The following is a 25,535-nucleotide window of genomic DNA, read 5'->3' on the forward strand; positions in this document are numbered from 1 at the left end:
ATAGTGATGATGATGTCATAATGGTTGCGATGGTGATGATGTCATAATGGTTGCCATGGCGATTATGTCATTATGGTTGCAATTGTGATGATGTCATAAAGGTTGCCATGGTGATGATGATGTCATAATGGTTGCCATGGTGCTGATGATGTCATAATGGTTGCCATGACGATGATGATGTCATAACGGTTGCCATGGTGATGATGATGTCATAATGGTTGCCATGGTGACGATGGCCTCGACCAATCAGAGACGCGGGATTTCCAGGACAGACAGACAGACAGACAGACAGACGGAAAAACCCTTAGACAATTATATATATAGATAGACTAGATTGTGGGCCGATTCTATCGCATCGGGTATTCTAGAATATGCATGTCCCCATAGTATATGGACAATGATGATTCCAGAATTCGCGGCAGACTGTGCCCGTCGCTGATTGGTCGAGGCAACCTTTATGACATCATCGTCGCCATGGCAACCATTATGACATCATCGTCGCTGTGCCCGTTGCTGATTGGTCGAGGCCACCAGAGACGCGGGATTTCTACGTCCTTTATGACATCATCATCGCTGTGCCCGTTGCTGATTGGGTCGAGGCCGCCAGAGACGCGGGATTTCTACGTCCTTTATGACATCATCGTCGCTGTGCCCGTTGCTGATTGGTCGAGGCCTGGCAGCCTCGACCAATCAGAGACGCGGGATTTCTACGTCGATGCTGTGCCGGTCTCTGATTGGTCGAGGCCTGGTGGCCTCGACCAATCAGAGACGCGGGATTTCCAAGACAGACAGACAGACAGAAAGACAGACAGACAGACAGAAAGACAGACAGACGGAAAAACCCTTAGACAATTATATATATAGATGGGGAGTCACCTAGTAATTAGGTTCAAAAGCTTCCCCTGGTGGACAAGAGTGTGAAGTGTTGCATGTTTGTGGTACCTGGATGCAGTTATCCTTCCTTGCCCAGGACCCTGGGGCGCCACAAATGTAATGCCCAATTCCCCAATGTGGGGTCCTGTTTTTACTAAATAAAATAGTGCTTTCACAGCCCCCGTGCCCAAAATTCACCGTACAGAGCACATTTACCCTGGTGATGTGTGGGAGTTGGGCTACCACAGTAGTGTTCCCTTCCTCTCGGGGAGGGTAGTGCTATACCTGGAGACAAGTGAGATTCCCTTTGGCAGGTTATCACACACACACAACGCCTTCCAAATCCAGGCCAAGAGGGGGAGCTCAAACCCCTGTTTTAGGGCAGTTTCCCTGGATAAAGATCCTGGTTTGGAGAAGGAGTCAGTTCAGTTTGTACAGACAGTCTGTGAGCAAGGACAGACAGGAAGGGAGCAGAGGGGAGATATACAGGACTCAAGTAGGCTATGAGTAGGTCTCCATGGAGTCACTGCGCAGTAGCCGGGTACCATGAACCCGAGGCTTTTGTGGAAACTCTAAGACACAGAGCAGAATCAGAGGGCATAGAATTACATGGACATTGCCCATTTGCACCTGTGGTACAGCAGCACCCTGGAGCCTGGAGTCACCATGCGGAGACCCCCAGAAGGGACAGCTCAAGCTGCCTACCATACAGGCACCTGTCCCAGGACAAGTGAAGCAACTAGGACCTTGTTGGGAGCACTTAGTGGCAGCAGGGACCTCAGACACAGCAAGTGCAGAGTGGAAGGCACCCAACCTGACTTGCCAAAGGGATTCCACTTGTCTCTAGACTGCCTGGGCTCCTAATGTACCTGTTGCCGGTATCCTGGACTGTGGCTTACCATCTGTTATTATGCAAAATCCCAAAACCATTGTGACAGTCTGGGTATGGGAGTACTAGAATAGTACACCCCCCGACAAACAAGTCCGCTCCACACAATACATATCAAAGGAGGAGAATAAGGAGCATATCATGGACAATATATAATTAAATCTTTATTAATACATAAAAATGATTAAAACACGATCAGAGCTCTACCTGATACTTACCTGTCTTGTATAGTGCTCCTGGTAAGCATATTGTGTGCTTTATCCATTATATGCGGGACTTTCCTTGTCATATGTTTAGGGGTATTTTGGAGGGACTGTCCTCTTTCGGCCTTTCATTGGAACTTATACGCTGTGACTTATTACTGATCGTGTTTTAATCATTTTTATGTATTAATAAAGATTTAATTATATATTGTCCATGATATGCTCCTTATTCTCCTCCTTTGATATGTGGCCTACCATCTGCAGTAAACCAGGTAAAGACTTATAACTTGTCTCCTCATTTATTCACCGGCACATACTATCCACGCCTTACACCATAGGACCCCTTGGGGACCCAGCTTCACCTGTGGGAAGTGTACCACCAGTGCTGCTGCAACATTCCCTAGGAGACCCTCTTCAATACAGTGTCGGTCCCACTACTGACCAAACACCATAGGTGGCGTCACAACCGGCTTTGAACATTTTCCCCGTTAAAGACCATTCCCCTTTAACGTTGAGCCCCAGGGCCACGGACCGGTTCGCAGCCACCATGATATCCTTCCTGTAGACCAGACCCGGTACCGAGTACCCCACTGCCCTGGCTGGGCAACTCAACTTTGGCGTCACAAACAGGATTTCGTGCCCTGGCATCGCCAGGTACTGTGTGCCAGTGACTGTGACAGTTTTCCGCCAAAAACCACCATTGCCGCGCCACGTGGAGCGTGAGGGGAAGGAGGAGACATACCTTCGTGGGCGGAGCCAGCTGAAAAGAGCCCGAAACGGGTGCAGGGCTGCATGGAACGTTGGAGGTGAAGACGCCATACAGCAAAGCCAGAAGACGCTGTAAAGTGCCAAGCCATGCACCGGAGGAACCGCTGCAGACTCCGGAGAGAAGACCTCGGCTGTCACTAGGTTAGCAAGGGGGATGAGCCATGTCTGACACGGAGGAAGGATTGGCGGCGGTCGCAGCCGCAGGCTCCATAGTACCCCCGGGCCCTGCAGCGGATGCACCCGCAGGCCCAGGGATGCCCCCAGGCCCTGAGGTGGACACAGCCACAGGCCCCAGACCGCTACCAGGCCCTGCAGGGCCCGCAGCTCCAGCAAGCCGGCTGGACACCGCCGCATCTACAACGCCCAACATGCCCCTGTCCATGCCGTATATACCTGGGGCGGCTTGGTCTCCGCAGTATTCTGGAGAGTCCCATATGCTAAATGACTTTAAGGAGAGGCTGCAGCCTATTTGAACTTTATTCCCTGACAAAGCATCAGAAAATTAACATCTTAACTGGCCAACTGATAGTTGCGGCCCTAAGGGAGGTAAAATCCTGGCAAGATGTGCACAAAAGGACTGTACAGTAGATATTTGCTAAACTCAAAGTCACCTTTGACACCCGCACCGCTGCAGAGCTAAAAATGAAGTTCTTCGGGTGTAAGCAAAAAGCACAGGACAGCATACGGGACTATGCCCTTAATTTGCAGGAGGCACTCCGGGCTGTTAACCAAGTAGATCCTAACAGCGTACAGGATGGAAATAAACTCTTAAAAGAGCAGTTCATTGAAGGACTTCTGTCCAGCACCCACAGGACTCAGCTATGCATCCTGGCCTTGCAAAACCCTGACCTGGACTTTGCATAATTTACGGACAGAGCCATCCGGGTGCTGCACGAACCTCCACCCAGCCGTGCAGTGCCTCCTAAGCATCCATCCCTCACGTACCACCAGGAGGTGACATCATACCCACAGGTCCCTGTTGAGGCCAATGCACAGGTCCTAGATGATGATTCTTCCACAGGACTACACCTCCAGGTGCAAGAGCTGACCAAAAGTGTTGCTGCATTAGCCCAGACCATACAGCATCTACAGGAATCCCCTAAGGAGAAGATCAAGCTGGCTTCCAGACCGGAGGACGTTCCCTGGCGACGACAGAAGAGGATCCCGCCAACAAGAGGGAGAGACAACGACCGCTATCACCAGGATGGACGACCCATCTGCCGCCACTGCAACCAGGCAGGACACATTGCAAGGTACTGTCATTTAAACGAGCGACCCCTGGGGAAGAGGGCCAACCCCCAGGAATAGGACGACTAGTTCTCCGCATTGTGATCGACGACATCCCGATGAACGCTTTGTTGGACCCCGGCTCTCAGGTTACAACTATGCCTTACATTCTTTATAAGCGTTATTGGGATGACACAGACATTACCCGTGGTCCAGATAGTGATCTAACAATAGTAGCCAGTAATGGTCAGCCTTTGCCGCAGGTGGAATACAAGGAGGTCACCATTGAAGTGGGGCGGGTGGAATTAAAGGTCCAAGGAATGGTGATTGTTGATATTGACTGACGGGAATGTAACCCCATGATGACCATTGGTACTAATGTTATTGAAAATTGTCTTGCCGAGGTTATTGTCTTATCACAACAGGTGGCTGAAACTGCTGGTTCCAGTGAGTAAAGAGTCTTGCAGAAGGAAATCAGAGCCCTGGTACAGAGACAGCAGGTAGAACTATCTGGTGGAGAAATTGGCAGAGTCACAGTGAGTGATCCAATCCCCATTGCGATACCCCCCCAGCAGGGCTGCCACTAGGAATTTCGGGGCCCCATACTGGCAACATTTTTTGCCCCCCTTGAGATTCCGCCCAGGCTCCACCCCAGCTCTGTCTTCACATCTCAAACCTTCCACAGTCCCAGCGCCCGGTCTTGGAAAAACTCATCTTCTGCACCACGTCCTCACCAATCTGATATTAACAGTTACCAGCAGACACCAGATCACATACATAACTAGCAGCTTTTGTTTTGGCCAAAAGAAATTTTAAGCCACCACCACGACAAGGTAGACTCTTTTGGCCGGGCCCTACTCTACTGTAACCTATTAAACATTTCTTAAAATATCCAATATTCATTTTAGCTAGATTTTTATTTACTTTTCTTTAAGGGAATGAGTCATATATATTTTTTAGAATGACCATTAATACCACATACAAGGGACAAATATCATCACACCATGACCAGACGACATATTACCACCACATAGTGATGGAATAATACCACATACAAGGAATAAATACCTCCATTGTTGTGGATTCTGTTTTTGGGCTCCCTCTGGTGGTTACAGATGGTACTGGGTGACTTGTGTTCTCTGCGGTCTCTGGTGTCCACCTGTTCTATCAGGATATGGGAGTTTCCTATTTAACCTGGCTTTCTTGTCATTTCCTCGCCGGCTATCAATGTAATCAGTGTGTCTTGTTACCTCTGCTTTCCGCTTCTGTAATCTTCAGGACAAGCTAAGTTTTTGATTTTCCTGTTCCACGTTTTGCTTTATTTTTGTTTTAGTCCAGCTTGCAGATATGTGATTCCTTATTGCTGGTTGCTCTAGTGGGCTGATATTACTCCTCATGTTCCATGAGTTGGCACATGAGTTCAAGTAATTTCAGGATGGTTTTTTTGTAGGGTTTTTCGCTGACCGCGCAGTTCACTTTTGTATCCTCTGCTATCTAGCTTTAGCGGGCCTCATTTTGCTGAATCTGTTTTCATAACTACGTATGTGCTATCCTCTCATTTCACCGTCATTACATGTGGGGGGCTGCTATTTCTGTGGGGTGTTTCTCTGGAGGCAAGAGAGGTCTGTGTTTCTTCTAATAGGGGAAGTTAGTCCTTCGGCTGGCGCGAGACGTCTAGGAATCATCGTAGGCACGTTCCCCGGCTACTGCTAGTTGTGTGAATTAGGTTCAGGATCGCGGTCAGCTCAGTTTCCATCACCCTAGAGCTCGTTTTGTTTTTTGTGCTTGTCCTTTTGTGATCCCCTGCCATTGGGATCATGACAGTATAGCCGGCCAAAAAAGTGGTAATCGTATTGGCTGAAGTAGGAGGAAAAGTAGTCTGAGGAAGTTTTTTCTTTTTTTTTTTCTCCCCTCAGAGTTTGCTGCCTAGCCTTAATTGCAGCCTGGCTGCGTCTTACCTCCTCTTAATCCTTGAATGGCTCTGACCTCAGCTGTTTATCATGGACGTCCAGAGTTTGGCTTCTAGCCTAAATAATCTTGCTGCTAAGGTTCAAAATATACAAGATTTTGTTGTACATGCTCCTATGTCTGAACCTAGAATTCCTATCCCAGAGTTTTTTTCTGGAGATAGATCTAGTTTTCTGAATTTTAGGAACATGTCATGATTCCAATGGCAGGGAATCACAAAAGGACAAGCACCAACGAGCTCTAGGGTGATGCAACCTGAGCTGACCGCGACCCTAAACCTGAACACACAAATAACAATAGCCGGGGAACGTGCCTACGTTGATCCTAGACGTCTCGCACCAGCCGAAGATCTAACTTCCCCTATTAGAAGAAACACAGACCTCTCTTGCCTCCAGAGAAATACCCCACAGAAATAGCAGCCCCCCACATATAATGACGGTGAAATGAGAGGAAGGCACATACACAGTATGAAAACAGATTCAGCAAAATGAGGCCCGCTAAAACTAGATAGCAGAGGATACAAAAGTAAACTGCGCGGTCAGCAAAAAACCCTTCAAAAAACCATCCTGTAATTACTTGAACTCATGTTCCAACTCATGGAACATGAGGAGCAATTACAGCCCGCTAGAGCAACCAGCAGCAAAGAAACAATTATATGCAAGCTGGACAAGACAAAAATAAATCAAAACGTGGAACAAGAAAATCAAAAACTTAGCTTGTCCTGAAGATTACTGAAGCCAGAAGCTGAGGTAACAAAACACTCTGATAACCTTGATAGCCGGCGGGGAAATGACAAGAAAGCCCGGTTAAATAGGAAACTCCCAAATCCTAATAGAACAGGTGGACACCAGAGACAGCAGAACACAAATCACCCAGTACCATCAGTAACTACCAGAGGGAGCCCAAAAACAGAACTCACAACAGTACCCCCCCCTTGAGGAGGGGTCACCAAACCCTCACGAGAACCACCAGGGCGACCAGGATGAGCCCTATGAAAAGCGCGGACCAAATCATCAGCATGAACATCAGAGGCAACCACCCAAGAATTATCCTCCTGACCATAACCCTTCCACTTGACCAAATATTGGAGTTTCCGTCTGGAAACACGAGAATCCAAGATCTTCTCCACAACATACTCCAATTCTCCCTCCACCAGCACCGGAGCAGGAGGCTCAGGCGAAGGAACAACAGGTACCTCATACCTCCGCAACAACGACCGATGGAACACATTATGAATAGCAAACGATGCCGGGAGATCCAAACGAAACGACACAGGGTTAAGAATTTCCAAGATCCTATAAGGACCGATGAACCGAGGCTTGAACTTAGGAGAAGAGACCTTCATAGGAACAAAACGTGAAGACAACCACACCAAGTCCCCAACACGAAGTCGAGGACCCACGCGGCGACGGCGATTAGCAAACTGCTGAGCCTTCTCCTGGGACAACTTCAAATTGTCCACCACATGACTCCAAATCTGATGCAACCTATCCACCACCATGTCCACTCCAGGACAATCAGAAGGCTCCACCTGACCAGAGGAAAAACGAGTATGAAACCCCGAATTACACAAGAAAGGAGAAACCAAGGTAGCAGAACTAGCCCGATTATTAAGGGCAAACTCGGCCAGCGGCAAAAAGGTAACCCAGTCATCCTGATCAGCAGAAACAAAACACCTCAAATAAGTTTCCAAGGTCTGATTAGTTCGCTCCGTCTGGCCATTCGTCTGAGGGTGGAATGCAGACGAAAAGGACAAATCAATGCCCATCTTAGCACAGAACGTCCGCCAAAATCTAGACACATACTGGGATCCCCTGTCAGAAACGATGTTCTCCGGAATCCCATGCAAACGAACCACGTTCTGGAAAAACAGAGGGACCAACTCAGAGGAGGAAGGCAACTTAGGCAAGGGTACAAGATGAACCATTTTAGAAAAGCGGTCACACACAACCCAGATGACGGACATTTTTTGAGAGACAGGGAGATCCGAAATAAAGTCCATGGAAATGTGCGTCCAAGGCCTCTTCGGGATAGGCAAAGGTGACAACAATCCACTGGCTCGAGAACAGCAAGGCTTAACCCGAGCACAAACCTCACAAGACTGCACAAAAGAACGCACATCCCTAGACAAGGAAGGCCACCAAAAAGACCTGGCCACCAAGTCTCTAGTACCAAATATTCCAGGATGACCTGCCAACGCAGAAGAATGGACCTCAGAGATGACTCTACTGGTCCAGCTATCCGGAACAAACAGTCTCTCAAGCGGACAACGATCAGGTTTACCCGCCTGAAACTCCTGCAAAGCACGTCGCAAGTCTGGGAATACGGCCGACAAAATCACCCCATCCCTAAGGATACCAGTGGGCTCAGAATTTCCAGGGGAGTCAGGCACAAAACTCCTAGAAAGAGCATCCGCTCAAATCCGTCAAAGGCTTAACAACACTAGAAAAATTAGTTATAAAACGACGATAGAAATTAGCAAAGCCCAAGAACTTCTGCAAACTCTTAAGAGATGCAGGCTGCGTCCAGTCACAAATAGCCCGAACCTTGACGGGATCCATCTCAATAGTAGAGGGGGAAAAAATATACCCCAAGAAAGAAATCTTCTGGACTCCAAAGAGACACTTTGAGCCCTTTACAAACAAGGAATTAGCCCGCAGGACCTGAAACACCTTCCTGACCTGCTGAACATGAGACTCCCAGTCATCAGAAAAAACCAAAATATCATCCAAATACACAATCATACATTTATCCAGATATTCACGGAAAATATCGTGCATAAAGGACTGGAAGACTGAAGGAGCATTAGAAAGTCCGAAAGGCATTACCAAATACTCAAAATGGCCCTCAGGCGTATTAAATGCGGTTTTCCACTCATCACCTTGCTTTATTCGTATAAGATTATACGCACCCCGGAGATCAATCTTAGTGAACCATTTAGCCCCCTTACTGCGAGCAAACAAATCAGTCAACAAAGGCAAAGGATACTGATATTTTACGGTAATCTTATTCAAAAGACGATAATCTATACAAGGTCTCAAGGACCCATCTTTCTTGGCCACGAAAAAAAAACCTGCTCCCAAAGGGGACGAAGATGGACGGATATGTCCCTTTTCCAAGGACTCCTTAACATAATCCCGCATAGCAGTATGCTCTGGCACTGACAGATTGAACAAACGACCTTTAGGAAATTTACTACCAGGAATTAAATCTATAGCACAATCGCAATCCCTGTGAGGAGGAAGCGAACTGAGCTTAGGCTCCTCAAAAACATCCCGATAATCCGACAAAAATACAGGAACCTCAAAAGGAGTAGATGAAGCGATAGAAATCGGAGGTGCATCATCATGAACCCCCTGACATCCCCAGCTTAACACAGACATTGTTTTCCAGTCAAGGACTGGATTATGAGTTTGTAACCATGGCAGACCAAGTACTAGAACATCATGTAAATTATACAACACCAGGAAGCGAATCACCTCCTGATGAACGGGAGTCATACGCATGGTCACTTGTGTCCAGTACTGAGGTTTATTCATAGCTAAAGGTGTAGAGTCAATTCCCTTCAAAGGAATAGGGACTTCCAGAGGCTCCAGACTAAACCCACATCGCTTGGCAAATGACCAATCCATAAGACTCAGGGCAGCGCCTGAATCTACATAGGCATCGACGGAAATGGATGATAATGAGCAAATCAGAGTCACAGACAGAATGAACTTAGACTGTAACGTACTAATGGCAACAGACTTATCAACCTTTTTTGTGCGTTTAGAGCATGCTGATATAACATGAGCTGAATCACCACAATAAAAGCACAACCCATTTTTCCGCCTATAGTTTTGCCGTTCACTTCTAGACTGAACTCTATCACATTGCATTGTCTCAAGTGCCTGTTCAGAAGACACCGCCAAATGGTGCACAGGTTTGCGCTCCCGTAAACGCCGATCAATCTGAATAGCCATAGTCATAGACTCATTCAGACCAGTAGGCGCAGGGAACCCCACCATAACATCTTTAATGGCCTCAGAAAGGCCATCTCTGAACTTTGCAGCCAGGGCGCACTCATTCCACTGAGTAAGCACTGACCATTTCCAAAATTTTTGACAATGTATTTCTGCTTCATCTTGCCCCTGAGAGAGAGCTAATAAAGCTTTATCAGCCTGAATCTCTTGGTTAGGTTCCTCATAGAGCAAACCCAATGCCAGAAAAAACGCATCCACATTAAGCAACGCAGGATCCCCTGGTGCCAATGCAAATGCCCAATTTTGAGGGTCACCCCGCAGGAAAGATATAATAATCTTAACCTGCTGAGAAGGGTCTCCAGAAGAGCGAGATTTCAAAGAAAGGAACAGCTTGCAATTGTTCCTAAAATTCAGAAAACTAGATCTATCTCCAGCAAAGAACTCTGGAATAGGAATTCTAGGTTCAGACATAGGAGCATGTACAACAAAATCTTGTATATTTTGAACCTTAGCAGCAAGATTATTCAAGCTGGAAGCTAAACTCTGGACGTCCATGATAAACAGCTAAGGTCAGAGCCATTCAAGGATTAAGAGGAGGAAAAAAAAAAAAAAAATCAGCCAGGCTGCAATTAGGGCTAGGCAGCAACCTCAGAGGAGAAAAAAAAAAAAAAACTTCCTCAGACTACTTTTCCTCCTACTTCAGCCCAAACATTTTTTGGCCGGCTATACAGTCATGATTCCAATGGCAGGGAATCACAAAAGGACAAGCACCAACGAGCTCTAGGGTGATGGAACCTGAGCTGACCGCGACCCTAAACCTGAACACACAAATAACAATAGCCGGGGAACGTGCCTACGTTGATCCTAGACGTCTCGCACCAGCCGAAGATCTAACTTGCCCTATTAGAAGAAACACAGACCTCTCTTGCCTCCAGAGAAATACCCCACAGAAATAGCAGCCCCCCACATATAATGACGGTGAAATGAGAGGAAGGCACATACACAGTATGAAATCAGATTCAGCAAAATGAGGCCCGCTAAAACTAGATAGCAGAGAATACAAAAGTAAACTGCGCGGTCAGCAAAAAACCCTTCAAAAAACCATCCTGTAATTACTTGAACTCATGTTCCAACTCATGGAACATGAGGAGCAATTACAGCCCGCTAGAGCAACCAGCAGCAAAGAAACAATTATATGCAAGCTGGACAAGACAAAAATAAATCAAAACGTGGAACAAGAAAATCAAAAACTTAGCTTGTCCTGAAGATTACTGAAGCCAGAAGCTGAGTGTAAGGATTTGGACTGTACATCTGTTCCTGTCTGCTGTTGCCCTCAGTTCGGTTACTTTTGCCCTTACCTAAGATGGAGTCACTGGCCTCACGGGGGCTATCTTGCTTCCTGTCAGACTTTCCTTGTTCCTGTCTGTGGTGTATATAAGGGAGCTCTGTATATTACTCATTGCTTGAGTATCTTGTTCCTGGACTTGTGATCAAGCTGGAAGAACTGCTATCTTGCTGGTTTCTTCATTACCTTGGGATACCCCATCTGTCTCCGGATCTACATCTCTTCATCATAAGACTTGTTTCCCTGGATCTGCTCTGCACTCATCTCTGCTGCTGGACTGTTCCCTGCTAGGAGGCTGGCCTGGTCTCCAGGTCTCTGGATCTCACATACTTGGACTTCCACGGTCTGTACACGTGCTTACTGCTTATCCAGCTCTGTCTGCTACTAACTTGCTGTGTCATAGCTGTTTACCTGCATACCATCATAAATATTATTGAACTCTTAACCTGTTGTCTCTCGGCCTCTTTTCTGACCCATGATACTGATCTCCACTGCACTTAGCACTAAGTTTATAACAGAATACTCAAGCCCAAAAAAATGGAGATCTCTGGGTCAGATTCTATGGAGGTGCGAATGAAAAAACTTTGCTCTTTTGTCTCTGGACTTCATGGGGAGCTGCAGGCTATAAAAACAAAACTGGGGACATTAGAATCGCAAACTAATCATAATGCGAATGTGGCCGATACGTCTATTCAGGCCTTAGCATCTCGACTTTCAAATGTGGAGATTACAGCTGCAAACATGGTATCTGCTCCAATCCCGGCTCCTGGTCCGGCTTTTCCTAAACTCCCACCATTCAGGTTTGGTGGTGAAAGAGAGAAATTTCGGGGGTTTTTGAATCAATGTCAGCTGTATTTCTCTGCACGTGCGGCCCAGTTTGCAACTGATCGGGATAAAGTGTTGACTATAATCATGTTGCTAACAAACAAAGCGTTAGCCTGGGCTAATCCTCTGATTGAGACTAATGATGTGTGCTTGAATTCCCTGAAAGACTTTACTGCAGCAATGTGTCAAATGTTTGATGACCCTAATCGGAGTATCACAGCTGAAACTGCATTACTGACACTACGTCAGGGGAAGCGTCCTGTTGTGGAATACGCAATGGAGTTTCGGAAATGGGTGCTGGATACTACTTGGTGCGATTCAGCGAAATATGCAGTGTTCAGGAGAGGTTTATCTGCTTCCATCAAAGATGAACTAGCTCGAGGTGAATCACCTACTAATTTGGCTGACTTTATACATCATTGTATTCGGATTGATATTCGTCTCACCGAACGTCGTCAAGAAAAATGGGCTGATGCTAATCGTAATAACTTTATGCCTTTTCCATCCCCCACCAAGGAGGCGCTGACTAAGACTTTATCTCAGACAGAGCTGGAACCTATGCAGGTTGACGCAGTACGGAGGAAACCCATCGATGCACGTAAGGAATATCGTTTCAAGGAGAATCTATGTTTTTACTGCGGTAAATCGGGTCACTATATTTCAGAGTGCCCTGGGAAAAATCGCAAGTCTGCAGCTGCAGTAACTGGACTTGACTTTTCGGATGTATCTTCAGTGTGTTCTCTTCCGCACAGACAGGAAATATCCGCTGATAACTTTGATTTTCCTGATGATTCATCATTAACATCATCACCTGTGGACATAGCCTTACTTTCCGTAAGTTCTACCACGGCGAGGAGGGATTCGCTCTGCTGCGTTTCCATCAAAATTTGGGTGTGTTCCTGCTGGATCACCTGCTCCGCCATGATAGACTCTGGAGCTTGCAGCAATCTCATGGATATCTCCTTTGCTGAAAAACATGGCATACGCTCACGAAAAAGAGACTCTCCGGTGTTTATGGAGACCGTGGACGGGTCTCCACTAATATCTGGGCCTGTGAAACTCGAAACAGTCCCATTAAAGATCCGTATGGGCGCGGATCATTCTGAAAATATGTCCTTTTTGTTGATTTCTTCTCCTAATTTTCCTATTATTTTAGGTTTGCCCTGGTTGCGGCTGCGAAATCCGACTATCAATTGGACAACGAAGGAATTACAGTTTCCAAATGAATCAGCGTTGTCCGGAGAGCTGGCTCCAGTGAAGACAGCAGTCACGGTCGACTCGACATTGCCGGTAGAGTATCGGGACTTCAGTGATGTGTGTGACAAAAAAAATGCGGATAAATTACCGCCACATCGGCCAAATGACTGTCCCGTGGAATTATTGCCTGGTGCCGCGATTCCTTTCGGGAGTATTTATCCATTGTCTGGGCCAGAATTAAAAGCTCTCAAGGAGTACATAGATGAAAACCTAGCTAAGGGGTTTATACGACCATCTTCCTCCCCAGCAGGTGCTCCAATCTTCTTTGTGAAAAAAAAAGATGGCTCACTCCGACCATGCATTGACTACCGGGAGCTCAACAAAGTCACAATCAGGAACTCTTATCCACTCCCGCTAATTCCCGAATTACTTGAGAGAGTGCGACACGCCAAAATCTTCACAAAATTGGATCTTCGTGGAGCGTACAATTTAGTACGGATTCGTCCTGGCGATGAGTGGAAAACGGCTTTTCGGTCACGTTATGGACATTTCGAGTACCTCGTTATGTCTTTCGGTCTCCGTAACGCACCAGCTACATTCCAGCACTTGGCGAATGATGTTTTCCGGGATATACTCGATATTTTTGTTGTGATTTATTTGGATGACATCTTGATTTTTTCCAGCAACATCGAGGACCATCAGCGACACGTGAAATTAGTTTTGGATCGTCTACGGCAGAATCATTTATACATCAAACTGGAGAAATGTGAGTTTCACAAAACAGAAATTCAATTCTTGGGATATGTTATTTCTCCCCAGGGTCTCAGCATGGACGCAAGCAAGACACAAGCCATTCAGGACTGGCCGACTCCCAAGTCAGTAAAGGAAGTACAGCGATTCATCGGATTCGCCAATTTTTACAGACGCTTTATTAAAAATTTTTCAGCGATCGTTGCACCCATCACTCAGTTAACCCAGAAGAAGACGCCATTTGTCTGGTCTCCCCAAGCTCAAACAGCATTTTCTACATTGAAATCTAAATTTACGACAGCTCCCATTCTTATCCACCCTGATCCAGACAAAGCCTTCATAGTGGAAGTGGATGCCTCGGACTGTGCTGTAGGGGCCATACTCTCACACAGAACAGGTGAGAAAGATCTCTTGCATCCATGTGCCTTTCTCTCGCAAAAATTGTCACCCGCAGAAAGGAATTACGACGTTGGCAACAAGGAACTGTTAGCCATCATAACCGCATTTAAGGAATGGAGACATCTGTTACAAGGAGCATCCCAACAGATTGTTATACTCACAGATCATCGGAATCTCGAATTTATGAGGTCGGCAAGATGTCTGAAACCTAGACAGGCTCGATGGAATCTTTTTCTTAATCAATTTGATTTTGTCATTTCCTATAGGCCGGGCTCTCGTAATAAGAAGGCTGATGCACTATCCAGGATTCATTCAGATGAAGCAACTTCGGCTTCGTCTTCAAAGACCATTCTATCTGAGAAAAACTTTGTAAGCGTCTTGCATAATCAGGATCTTCTAACTGAGATTAAGGAGGCATATGCTGCGGATTCACTTTTGAGTCAACCACCCACTCGGGTAAATCTGACTTTCAAGAATGGACTTTGGTTTCAAGGACAGCGTCTGTATATCCCAGAAACAGTAAAACTGAGTGTGTTGAAATTAATGCATGACTCCAAGTTTGCCGGTCATAGGGGAGTTCAGAAGACTCAGGAATTTCTGTCTCGTTTTTTCTGGTGGCCGACTTTTCGGAAAGATGTTCTTCGGTACGTGTCATCGTGTGAGGTATGTGCCAGGTCAAAAGTCCCTCGTTCTTCACCTACAGGACTGTTGCAACCTCTGCCTGTTCCATCTCGTCCCTGGGGGTCAATTTCAATGGATTTTATTGTGGAGTTGCCTTTGTCACAGGGAAAAACCACGATTCTTGTAGTAGTTGACCGGTTGACTAAAGCTGCTCATTTTATTCCCTGTGCTGGTGTCCCAACAGCTAAGCAAACAGCGGATCTTGTTGTGAAAAATGTTTTTCGTTTACACGGAGCTCCGGATAAAGTCATATCTGATCGTGGAGTTCAATTCACCTCACGGTTCTGGCAAAGCTTCTGTGCTGCTCTGGACATCAAAGTTAAATTATCATCTGCTTTTCATCCACAGTCTGACGGCCAAACAGAGCGAACCAATCAAACCTTGGAGCAGTATCTGCGTTGCTACGTGTGTCATCTACAAGACGATTGGGTGAGTCTACTGCCGTTGGCTGAGTTCACGTATAACAACTCTCAGAATGCTTCCACCAAATTATCTCCGTTCTTTGCTAACAAGGGATATCATCCCAGTATTCTCCCTCGACTCCCCATAGACATGTCTGTGCCTGCGGTTGCTGACCGCATTGCATCTTTACAGCAAAATTTGGACGTTTTAAAAAACACCTTAGTTTCAGCACAGGAAAGATTCAAGAAGGCAGCAGACAGATTCCGTAAGCCAGCACCAACGTACAAGGTAGGAGACATGGTCTGGCTCTCAACAAAAAACTTAAAACTCAGAATTCCAACTTCCAAGCTGGGGCAAAAATATGTTGGCCCATATAAGATCAGCGGTATTGTGAGTCCTGTAGCCTGTCGACTCAAGTTGCCTAACTCTTTAAAAATTCATCCTGTTTTCCATGTTTCCCTGCTTAAACCAGCAGTGCCTAATTCTTTTCCCGGACGCACCTCTGCTCCTCCTGATCCAGTCCTCATTGATGGGCAAGAAGAATTCGTCGTGGAGAAAATCTTGGATTCACGGATTCATAGGGGACGTCTTCAGTATCTGGTGAAATGGCAGGGATACTCTGTTGAAGAAAATTCCTGGGAACCTCTGGAGAACATCCATGCTCCCCATCTGATCAGACTGTTTCACAGCAGATACCCCAATAAGCCAGACTTAAGATCGTCCAGAGGACGTCTTTTAAGAAGGGAGTAATGTAAGGATTTGGACTGTACATCTGTTCCTGTCTGCTGTTGCCCTCAGTTCGGTTACTTTTGCCCTTACCTAAGATGGAGTCACTGGCCTCACGGGGGCCATCTTGCTTCCTGTCAGACTTTCCTTGTTCCTGTCTGTGGTGTATATAAGGGAACTCTGTATATTACTCATTGCTTGAGTATCTTGTTCCTGGACTTGTGATCAAGCTGGAAGAACTGCTATCTTGCTGGTTTCTTCATTACCTTGGGATACCCCATCTGTCTCCGGATCTACATCTCTTCATCATAAGACTTGTTTCCCTGGATCTGCTCTGCACTCATCTCTGCTGCTGGACTGTTCCCTGCTAGGAGGCTGGCCTGGTCTCCAGGTCTCTGGATCTCACATACTTGGACTTCCACGGTCTGTACACGTGCTTACTGCTTATCCAGCTCTGTCTGCTACTAACTTGCTGTGTCATAGCTGTTTACCTGCATACCATCATAAATATTATTGAACTCTTAACCTGTTGTCTCTCGGCCTCTTTTCTGACCCATGATACTGATCTCCACTGCACTTAGCACTAAGTTTATAACACTGAGGTAACAAAACACTCTGATAACCTTGATAGCTGGCGGGGAAATGACAAGAAAGCCCGGTTAAATAGGAAACTCCCAAATCCTAATAGAACAGGTGGACACCAGAGACAGCAGAACACAAATCACCCAGTACCATCAGTAACCACCAGAGGGAGCCCAAAAACAGAACTCACAACAGGAACAATTGCAAGTTGTTTCTTTCTTTGAAATCTCGCTCCTCTGGAGACCCTGCTCAGCAAGTCAAGATTGTTATATCTTTCCTGCGGGGTGACCCTCAGAATTGGGCATTTGCATTGGCACCAGGGGATCCTGCGTTGCTCAATGTGGATGCGTTTTTTCTGGCATTGGGTTTGCTCTATGAGGAACCTAACCTAGAGATTCAGGCTGAAAAAGCTTTATTGGCTCTCTCTCAGGGGCAAGATGAAGCAGAAATATATTGTCAGAAATTTCGGAAATGGTCGGTGCTTACTCAGTGGAATGAGTGCGCCCTGGCTGCAAAATTCAGAGATGGCCTTTCTGAGGCCATTAAAGATGTTATGGTGGGGTTCCCTGCGCCTACAGGTCTGAATGAGTCTATGGCTATTCAGATTGATCGGCGTTTACGGGAGCGCAAACCTGTGCACCATTTGGCGGTGTCTTCTGAACAGGCACCTGAGACAATGCAATGTGATAGAATTCAGTCCAGAAGTGAACGGCAAAACTATAGGCGGAAAAATGGGTTGTGTTTTTATTGTGGTGATTCAGCTCATGTTATATCAGCATGCTCTAAACGCACAAAAAAGGTTGATAAGTCTGTTGCCATTAGTACTTTACAGTCTAAGTTCATTCTGTCTGTGACTCTGATTTGTTCATTATCAGCCATTTCCGTCGATGCCTATGTAGATTCAGGCGCTGCCCTGAGTCTTATGGATTGGTCATTTGCCAACCGCTGTGGGTTTAGTCTGGAGCCTCTGGAAGTCCCTATTCCTTTGAAGGGAATTGACTCTACACCTTTGGCTATGAATAAACCTCAGTACTGGACACAAGTGACCATGCGTATGACTCCCGTTCATCAGGAGGTGATTCGCTTCCTGGTACTGTATAATTTACATGATGTCTTAGTGCTTGGTCTGCCATGGTTACAAACTCATAACCCAGTCTTGGACTGGAAAACGATGTCTGTGTTAAGCTGGGGATGTCAGGGGGTTCATGATGATGCACCTCCGATTTCTATCGCTTCATCTACTCCTTCTGAGGTTCCTGTATTTTTGTCTGATTATCGGGATGTTTTTGAGGAGCCTAAGCTCAATTCGCTTCCTCCTCACAGGGATTGCGATTGTGCTATAGATTTGATTCCTGGCAGTAAATTTCCTAAAGGTCGTTTGTTCAAACTGTCAGTGCCAGAGCATACTGCTATGCGGGATTATGTTAAGGAGTCCTTGGAAAAGGGACATATCCGTCCATCTTCGTCTCCTTTGGGAGCAGTTTTTTTTTTCGTGGCCAAAAAAGATGGTTCCTTGAGGCGTTGTATAGATTACCGTCTTTTGAATAAGATTACGGTCAAATATCAGTATCCTTTGCCATTGTTGACTGATTTGTTCGCTCGCATTAAGGGGGCTAAATGGTTCACTAAGATTGATCTTCGGGGTGCGTATAATCTTGTGCGGATAAAGCAGGGTGATGAGTGGAAAACCGCATTTAATACGCCTGAGGGCCATTTTGAGTATTTGGTGATGCCTTTTGGACTTTCTAATGCTCCTTCTGTCTTCCAGTCCTTTATGCACGATATTTTCCGTGAATATCTGGATAAATTTATGATTGTGTATTTGGATGATGTTTTGGTTTTTTCTGATGACTGGGAGTCCCATGTTCAGCAGGTCAGGAAGGTGTTTCAGGTCCTGCGGGCCAATTCTTTGTTTGCAAAAGGTTCAAAGTGTCTCTTTGGAGTCCAGAAGATTTCTTTTTTGGGGTATATTTTTTCCCCTTCTACTATTGAGATGGATCCCGTCAAGGTTCAGGCTATTTGTGACTGGACGCAGCCTACATCTCTTAAGAGTCTGCAGAAGTTCTTGGGCTTTGCTAATTTTTATCGTCGTTTCATAACTAATTTTTCTAGTGTTGTTAAGCCTTTGACGGATCTGACTAAGAAGGGTGCTGATGTTGCTGATTGGTCTCCTGCGGCTGTGGAAGCCTTTCAGGAACTTAAGCGCCGGTTTTCTTCTGCTCCTGTGTTGCGTCAGCCAGATGTTTCGCTTCCTTTTCAGGTTGAGGTTGATGCTTCCGAGATTGGAGCGGGGGCGGTTTTGTCACAGAGAAGCTCCGATTGCTCGGTGATGAAGCCATGTGCGTTCTTTTCTAGAAAGTTTTTGCCCACTGAGCGGAATTATGATGTTGGTAATCAGGAGCTTTTGGCCATGAAGTGGGCATTTGAGGAGTGGCGTCATTGGCTTGAGGGTGCTAGACATCGTGTGGTGGTCTTGACTGATCACAAAAATCTGATTTACCTTGAGTCTGCCAAGCGTCTGAATCCTAGACAGGCTCGTTGGTCACTGTTTTTCTCCCATTTCGATTTTGTGGTTTCATACCTGCCAGGTTCAAAGAATGTGAAGGCGGATGCTCTTTCTAGGAGTTTTGTGCCTGACTCCCCTGGAAATTCTGAGCCCACTGGTATCCTTAGGGATGGGGTGATTTTGTCGGCTGTCTTCCCAGACTTGCGACGTGCTTTGCAGGAGTTTCAGGCGGATAAACCTGATCGTTGTCCGCCTGAAAGACTGTTTGTTCCGGATAATTGGACCAGTAGAGTCATCTCCGAGGTGCATTCTTCTGCGTTGGCAGGTCATCCTGGAATATTTGGTACTAGAGACTTGGTGGCCAGGTCTTTTTGGTGGCCTTCCTTGTCGAGGGATGTGCGTTCTTTTGTGCAGTCTTGTGAAGTTTGCGCTCGGGCTAAGCCTTGCTGTTCTCGGGCCAGAGGATTGTTGTCACCTTTGCCTATCCCGAAGAGGCCTTGGACGCACATTTCCATGGACTTTATTTCGGATCTCCCTGTCTCTCAAAAAATGTCCGTCATCTGGGTTGTGTGTGACCGCTTTTCTAAGATGGTTCATCTGGTACCCTTGCTTAAGTTACCTTCCTCCTCTGAGTTGGTCCCTCTGTTTTTTCAGAACGTGGTTCGTTTGCATGGGATTCCGGAGAACATCGTTTCTGACAGGGGATCCCAGTTTGTGTCTAGATTTTGGCGGACGTTCTGTGCTAAGATGGGCATTGATTTGTCCTTTTCGTCTGCATTCCATCCTCAGACGAATGGCAAGACGGAACGAACTAATCAGACCTTGGAAACTTATTTAAGGTGTTTTGTTTCTGCTGATCAAGATGACTGGGTTACCTTTTTGCCGCTTGCCGAATTTGCCCTTAATAATCGGGCTAGTTCTGCTACCTTGGTTTCTCCTTTCTTTTGTAATTCGGGGTTTCATCCTCGTTTTTCCTCTGGTCAGGTGGAGCCTTCTGATTGTCCTGGAGTGGACATGGTGGTGGATAGGTTGCATCAGATTTGGAGTCATGTGGTGGACAATTTGAAGTTGTCCCAGGAGAGGGCTCAGCAGTTTGCTAATCGCCGTCGCCGCATGGGTCCTCGACTTCGTATTGGGGACTTGGTGTGGTTGTCTTCTCGTTTTGTTCCTATGAAGGTCTCTTCTCCTAAGTTCAAGCCTCGGTTCATCGGTCCCTATAGGATCTTGGAAATTCTTAACCCTGTCTCGTTTCGTTTGGATCTCCCGACATCGTTTGCTATTCATAATGTGTTCCATCGGTCGTTGTTGCGGAAGTATGAGGTACCTGTTGTTCCTTCGCTTGAGCCTCCTGCTCCGGTGCTGGTGGAGGGAGAATTGGAGTATGTTGTGGAGAAGATCTTGGATTCTCGTGTTTCCAGACGGAAACTTCAATATTTGGTCAAGTGGAAGGGTTATGGTCAGGAGGATAATTCTTGGGTGGTTGCCTCTGATGTTCATGATGCTGATTTGGTCCGTGCATTTCATAGGGCTCATCCTGGTCGCCCTGGTGGTTCTCGTGAGGGTTCGGTGACCCCTCCTCAAGGGGGGGGTACTGTTGTGGATTCTGTTTTTGGGCTCCCTCTGGTGGTTACAGATGGTACTGGGTGACTTGTGTTCTCTGCGGTCTCTGGTGTCCACCTGTTCTATCAGGATATGGGAGTTTCCTATTTAACCTGGCTTTCTTGTCATTTCCTCGCCGGCTATCAATGTAATCAGTGTGTCTTGTTACCTCTGCTTTCCGCTTCTGTAATCTTCAGGACAAGCTAAGTTTTTGATTTTCCTGTTCCACGTTTTGCTTTATTTTTGTTTTAGTCCAGCTTGCAGATATGTGATTCCTTGTTGCTGGTTGCTCTAGTGGGCTGATATTACTCCTCATGTTCCATGAGTTGGCACATGAGTTCAAGTAATTTCAGGATGGTTTTTTTGTAGGGTTTTTCGCTGACCGCGCAGTTCACTTTTGTATCCTCTGCTATCTAGCTTTAGCGGGCCTCATTTTGCTGAATCTGTTTTCATAACTACGTATGTGCTTTCCTCTCATTTCACCGTCATTACATGTGGGGGGCTGCTATTTCTGTGGGGTGTTTCTCTGGAGGCAAGAGAGGTCTGTGTTTCTTCTAATAGGGGAAGTTAGTCCTTCGGCTGGCGCGAGACGTCTAGGAATCATCGTAGGCACGTTCCCCGGCTACTGCTAGTTGTGTGAATTAGGTTCAGGATCACGGTCAGCTCAGTTTCCATCACCCTAGAGCTCGTTTTGTTTTTTGTGCTTGTCCTTTTGTGATCCCCTGCCATTGGGATCATGACACTCCATACCATGACCAGATCACATATTACCTGTTATAATAAGGTAATTCAGTACCACAATGGACATAGAGGTCAGAGCACATACAGTGACCTGACAATAACCCAAAAACATAGAACGAGCTCTGAGACATGGGAACTCTGCTGACCGCAATCCCTAATCCTCTCCAACCACACTAGAGGCAGCCGTGGATTGCGCCTAACGCTCCCTATGCAACTCGGCACAGCCTGAAAAACTAGCTAGCCTGAAGATAGAAAATAAGCCTACCTTGCCTCAGAGAAATACCCCAAAGGAAAAGGCAGCCCCCACATATAATGACTGTGAGTTAAGATGAAAAGACAAACGTAGAGATGAAATAGATTTAGCAAAGTGAGGCCCGACTTTCTGAACAGAGCGAGGATAGGAAAGGTAACTTTGCGGTCAACACAAAACCCTACGAAAAACCACGCAAAGGGGGCAAAAAGACCCTCCGTACAGAACTAACGGCACGGAGGTACACCCTCTGCGTCCCAGAGCTTCCAGCAAGCAATAAAAAACAAATAGACAAGCTGGACAGAAAAAACAGCAAACAAAATAGCAAAGCGGAACTTAGCTATGCAGAGCAGCAGGCCACAGGAACGATCCAGGAGGAAACAGGTCCAATACTAGAACATTGACTGGAGGCCAGGATCAAAGCACTAGGTGGAGTTAAATAGAGCAGCACCTAACGACATCACCACATCACCTGAGGAAGGAAACTCAGAAGCCGCAGTACCACTTTCCTCCACCAACGGAAGCTCACAGAGAGAATCAGCCGAAGTACCACTTGTGACCACAGGAGGGAGCTCTGCCACAGAATTCACAACAGTACCCCCCCCTTGAGGAGGGGTCACCGAACCCTCACCAGAGCCCCCAGGATGACCAGGATGAGCCATATGAAAGGCACGAACAAGATCGGGAGCATGGACATCAGAGGCAAAGACCCAGGAATTATCTTCCTGAGCATAACCCTTCCACTTAACCAGATACTGGAGTTTCCGTCTTGAAACACGAGAATCCAAAATCTTCTCCACAATATACTCCAACTCCCCCTCCACCAAAACCGGGGCAGGAGGATCAACAGATGGAACCATAGGTGCCACGTATCTCCGCAACAATGACCTATGGAATACGTTATGTATGGAAAAAGAATCTGGAAGGGTCAGACGAAAAGACACAGGATTAAGAACCTCAGAAATCCTATATGGACCAATGAAACGAGGTTTAAACTTAGGAGAGGAAACTTTCATAGGAACATAACGAGACGACAACCAAACCAAATCCCCAACACGAAGTCGGGGACCCACACAGCGTCTGCGATTAGCGAAACGTTGAGCCTTCTCCTGGGACAAGGTCAAATTGTCCACTACATGAGTCCAAATCTGCTGCAACCTGTCCACCACAGTATCCACACCAGGACAGTCCGAAGACTCAACCTGCCCTGAAGAGAAACGAGGATGGAACCCAGAGTTGCAGAAAAACGGCGAAACCAAGGTAGCCGAGCTGGCCCGATTATTAAGGGCGAACTCAGCCAAAGGCAAAAAGGACACCCAGTCATCCTGATCAGCAGAAACAAAGCATCTCAGATATGTTTCCAAGGTCTGATTGGTTCGTTCGGTCTGGCCATTAGTCTGAGGATGGAAAGCCGAGGAAAAAGACAAGTCAATGCCCATCCTACCACAAAAGGCTCGCAAAAACCTCGAAACAAACTGGGAACCTCTGTCAGAAACGATATTCTCTGGAATGCCATGTAAACGAACCACATGCTGGAAGAACAATGGCACCAAATCAGAGGAGGAAGGTAATTTAGACAAGGGTACCAAATGGACCATCTTAGAGAAGCGATCACAGACCACCCAAATGACTGACATCTTTTGAGAGACGGGAAGATCTGAAATAAAATCCATAGAGATATGTGTCCAAGGACTCTTCGGGACCGGCAAGGGCAAAAGCAACCCACTGGCACGAGAACAGCAGGGCTTAGCCCGAGCACAAATCCCACAGGACTGCACAAAAGAACGCACATCCCACGACAGAGATGGCCACCAAAAGGATCTAGCCACTAACTCTCTGGTACCAAAGATTCCAGGATGACCAGCCAACACCGAACAATGAACCTCAGAGATAACTTTATTCGTCCACCTATCAGGGACAAACAGTTTCTCCGCTGGGCAACGATCAGGTTTATTAGCCTGAAATTTTTGCAGCACCCGCCGCAAATCAGGGGAGATGGCAGACACAATTACTCCCTCTTTGAGGATACCCGCTGGCTCAGATAAACAAGGAGAGTCGGGCACAAAACTCCTAGACAGAGCATCCGCCTTCACATTTTTAGAGCCCGGAAGGTACGAAATCACAAAGTCAAAACGGGCAAAAAACAGCGACCAACGAGCCTGTCTAGGATTCAACCGCTTGGCAGACTCGAGATAAGTCAAGTTCTTATGATAAGTCAAGACCACCACGCGATGCTTAGCTCCTTCAAGCCAATGACGCCACTCCTCGAATGCCCACGTCATGGCCAGCAAGTCTCGATTGCCCACATCATAATTTCGCTCAGCAAGCGAAAACTTTCTGGAAAAGAAGGCGCATAGTTTCATCACCGAGCAATCAGAACTTCTCTGCGACAAAACAGCCCCTGCTCCAATCTCAGAAGCATCAACCTTGACCTGGAATGGAAGCGAAACATCTGGTTGACACAACACAGGGGCAGAAGAGAAACGAAGCTTCAACTCTTGAAAAGCTTCCACAGCAGCAGAAGACCAATTGACAACATCAGCACCCTTCTTGGTCAAATCGGTCAATGGTTTAGCAATACTAGAAAAATTGCAGATGAAGCGACGATAAAAATTAGCAAAGCCCAGGAACTTTTGCAGACTTTTCAGAGATGTCGGCTGAGTCCAATCATGGATGGCTTGGACCTTAACAGGGTCCATCTCGATAGTAGAAGGGGAAAAGATGAACCCCAAAAATGAAACCTTCTGAACACCAAAGAGACACTTTGATCCCTTCACAAACAAAGAATTAGCACGCAGGACCTGAAACACCGTTCTGACCTGCTTCACATGAGACTCCCAATCATCCGAGAAGATCAAAATGTCATCCAAGTACACAATCAGGAATTTATCCAGGTACTCTCGGAAGATGTCTTGCATAAAGGACTGAAACACTGATGGAGCATTGGCAAGTCCGAATGGCATTACTAGATACTCAAAATGGCCCTCGGGCGTATTAAATGCAGTTTTCCATTCATCGCCTCGCTTAATACGCACAAGATTATACGCACCACGAAGATCTATCTTGGTGAACCAACTAGCCCCCTTAATCCGAGCAAACAAATCAGATAACAATGGCAAGGGGTACTGAAATTTAACCGTGATCTTATTTAGAAGGCGGTAATCTATACAAGGTCTCAGTGAACCATCCTTCTTGGCTACAAAAAAGAACCCTGCTCCTAATGGCGACGATGATGGACGAATATGCCCCTTCTCCAAGGACTCCTTCACATAACTTCGCATAGCGGCGTGCTCAGGCACAGATAAATTAAACGGGAATTTACTACCAGGAATCAAATCGATAGCACAATCACAATCCCTATGCGGAGGTAGGATATCGGACTTGGGCTCATCAAATACATCCCGGTAATCAGAAAAGAACTCTGGAACCTCAGAAGGGGTGGATGACGAAATATTCAGAAATGGAACATCACCATGTACCCCCTGACAACCCCAGCTGGACACAGACATGGATTTCCAATCTAATACTGGATTATGGACTTGTAGCCATGGCAACCCCAACACGACCACATCATGCAGATTATGCAACACCAGAAAGCGAATAACCTCCTGATGTGCAGGAGCCATGCACATGGTCAGCTGG

The sequence above is a fragment of the Ranitomeya imitator genome, chromosome 2 (assembly GCF_032444005.1).
Source record: "Ranitomeya imitator isolate aRanImi1 chromosome 2, aRanImi1.pri, whole genome shotgun sequence".
Taxonomy (NCBI): Eukaryota; Metazoa; Chordata; class Amphibia; order Anura; family Dendrobatidae; genus Ranitomeya; species Ranitomeya imitator.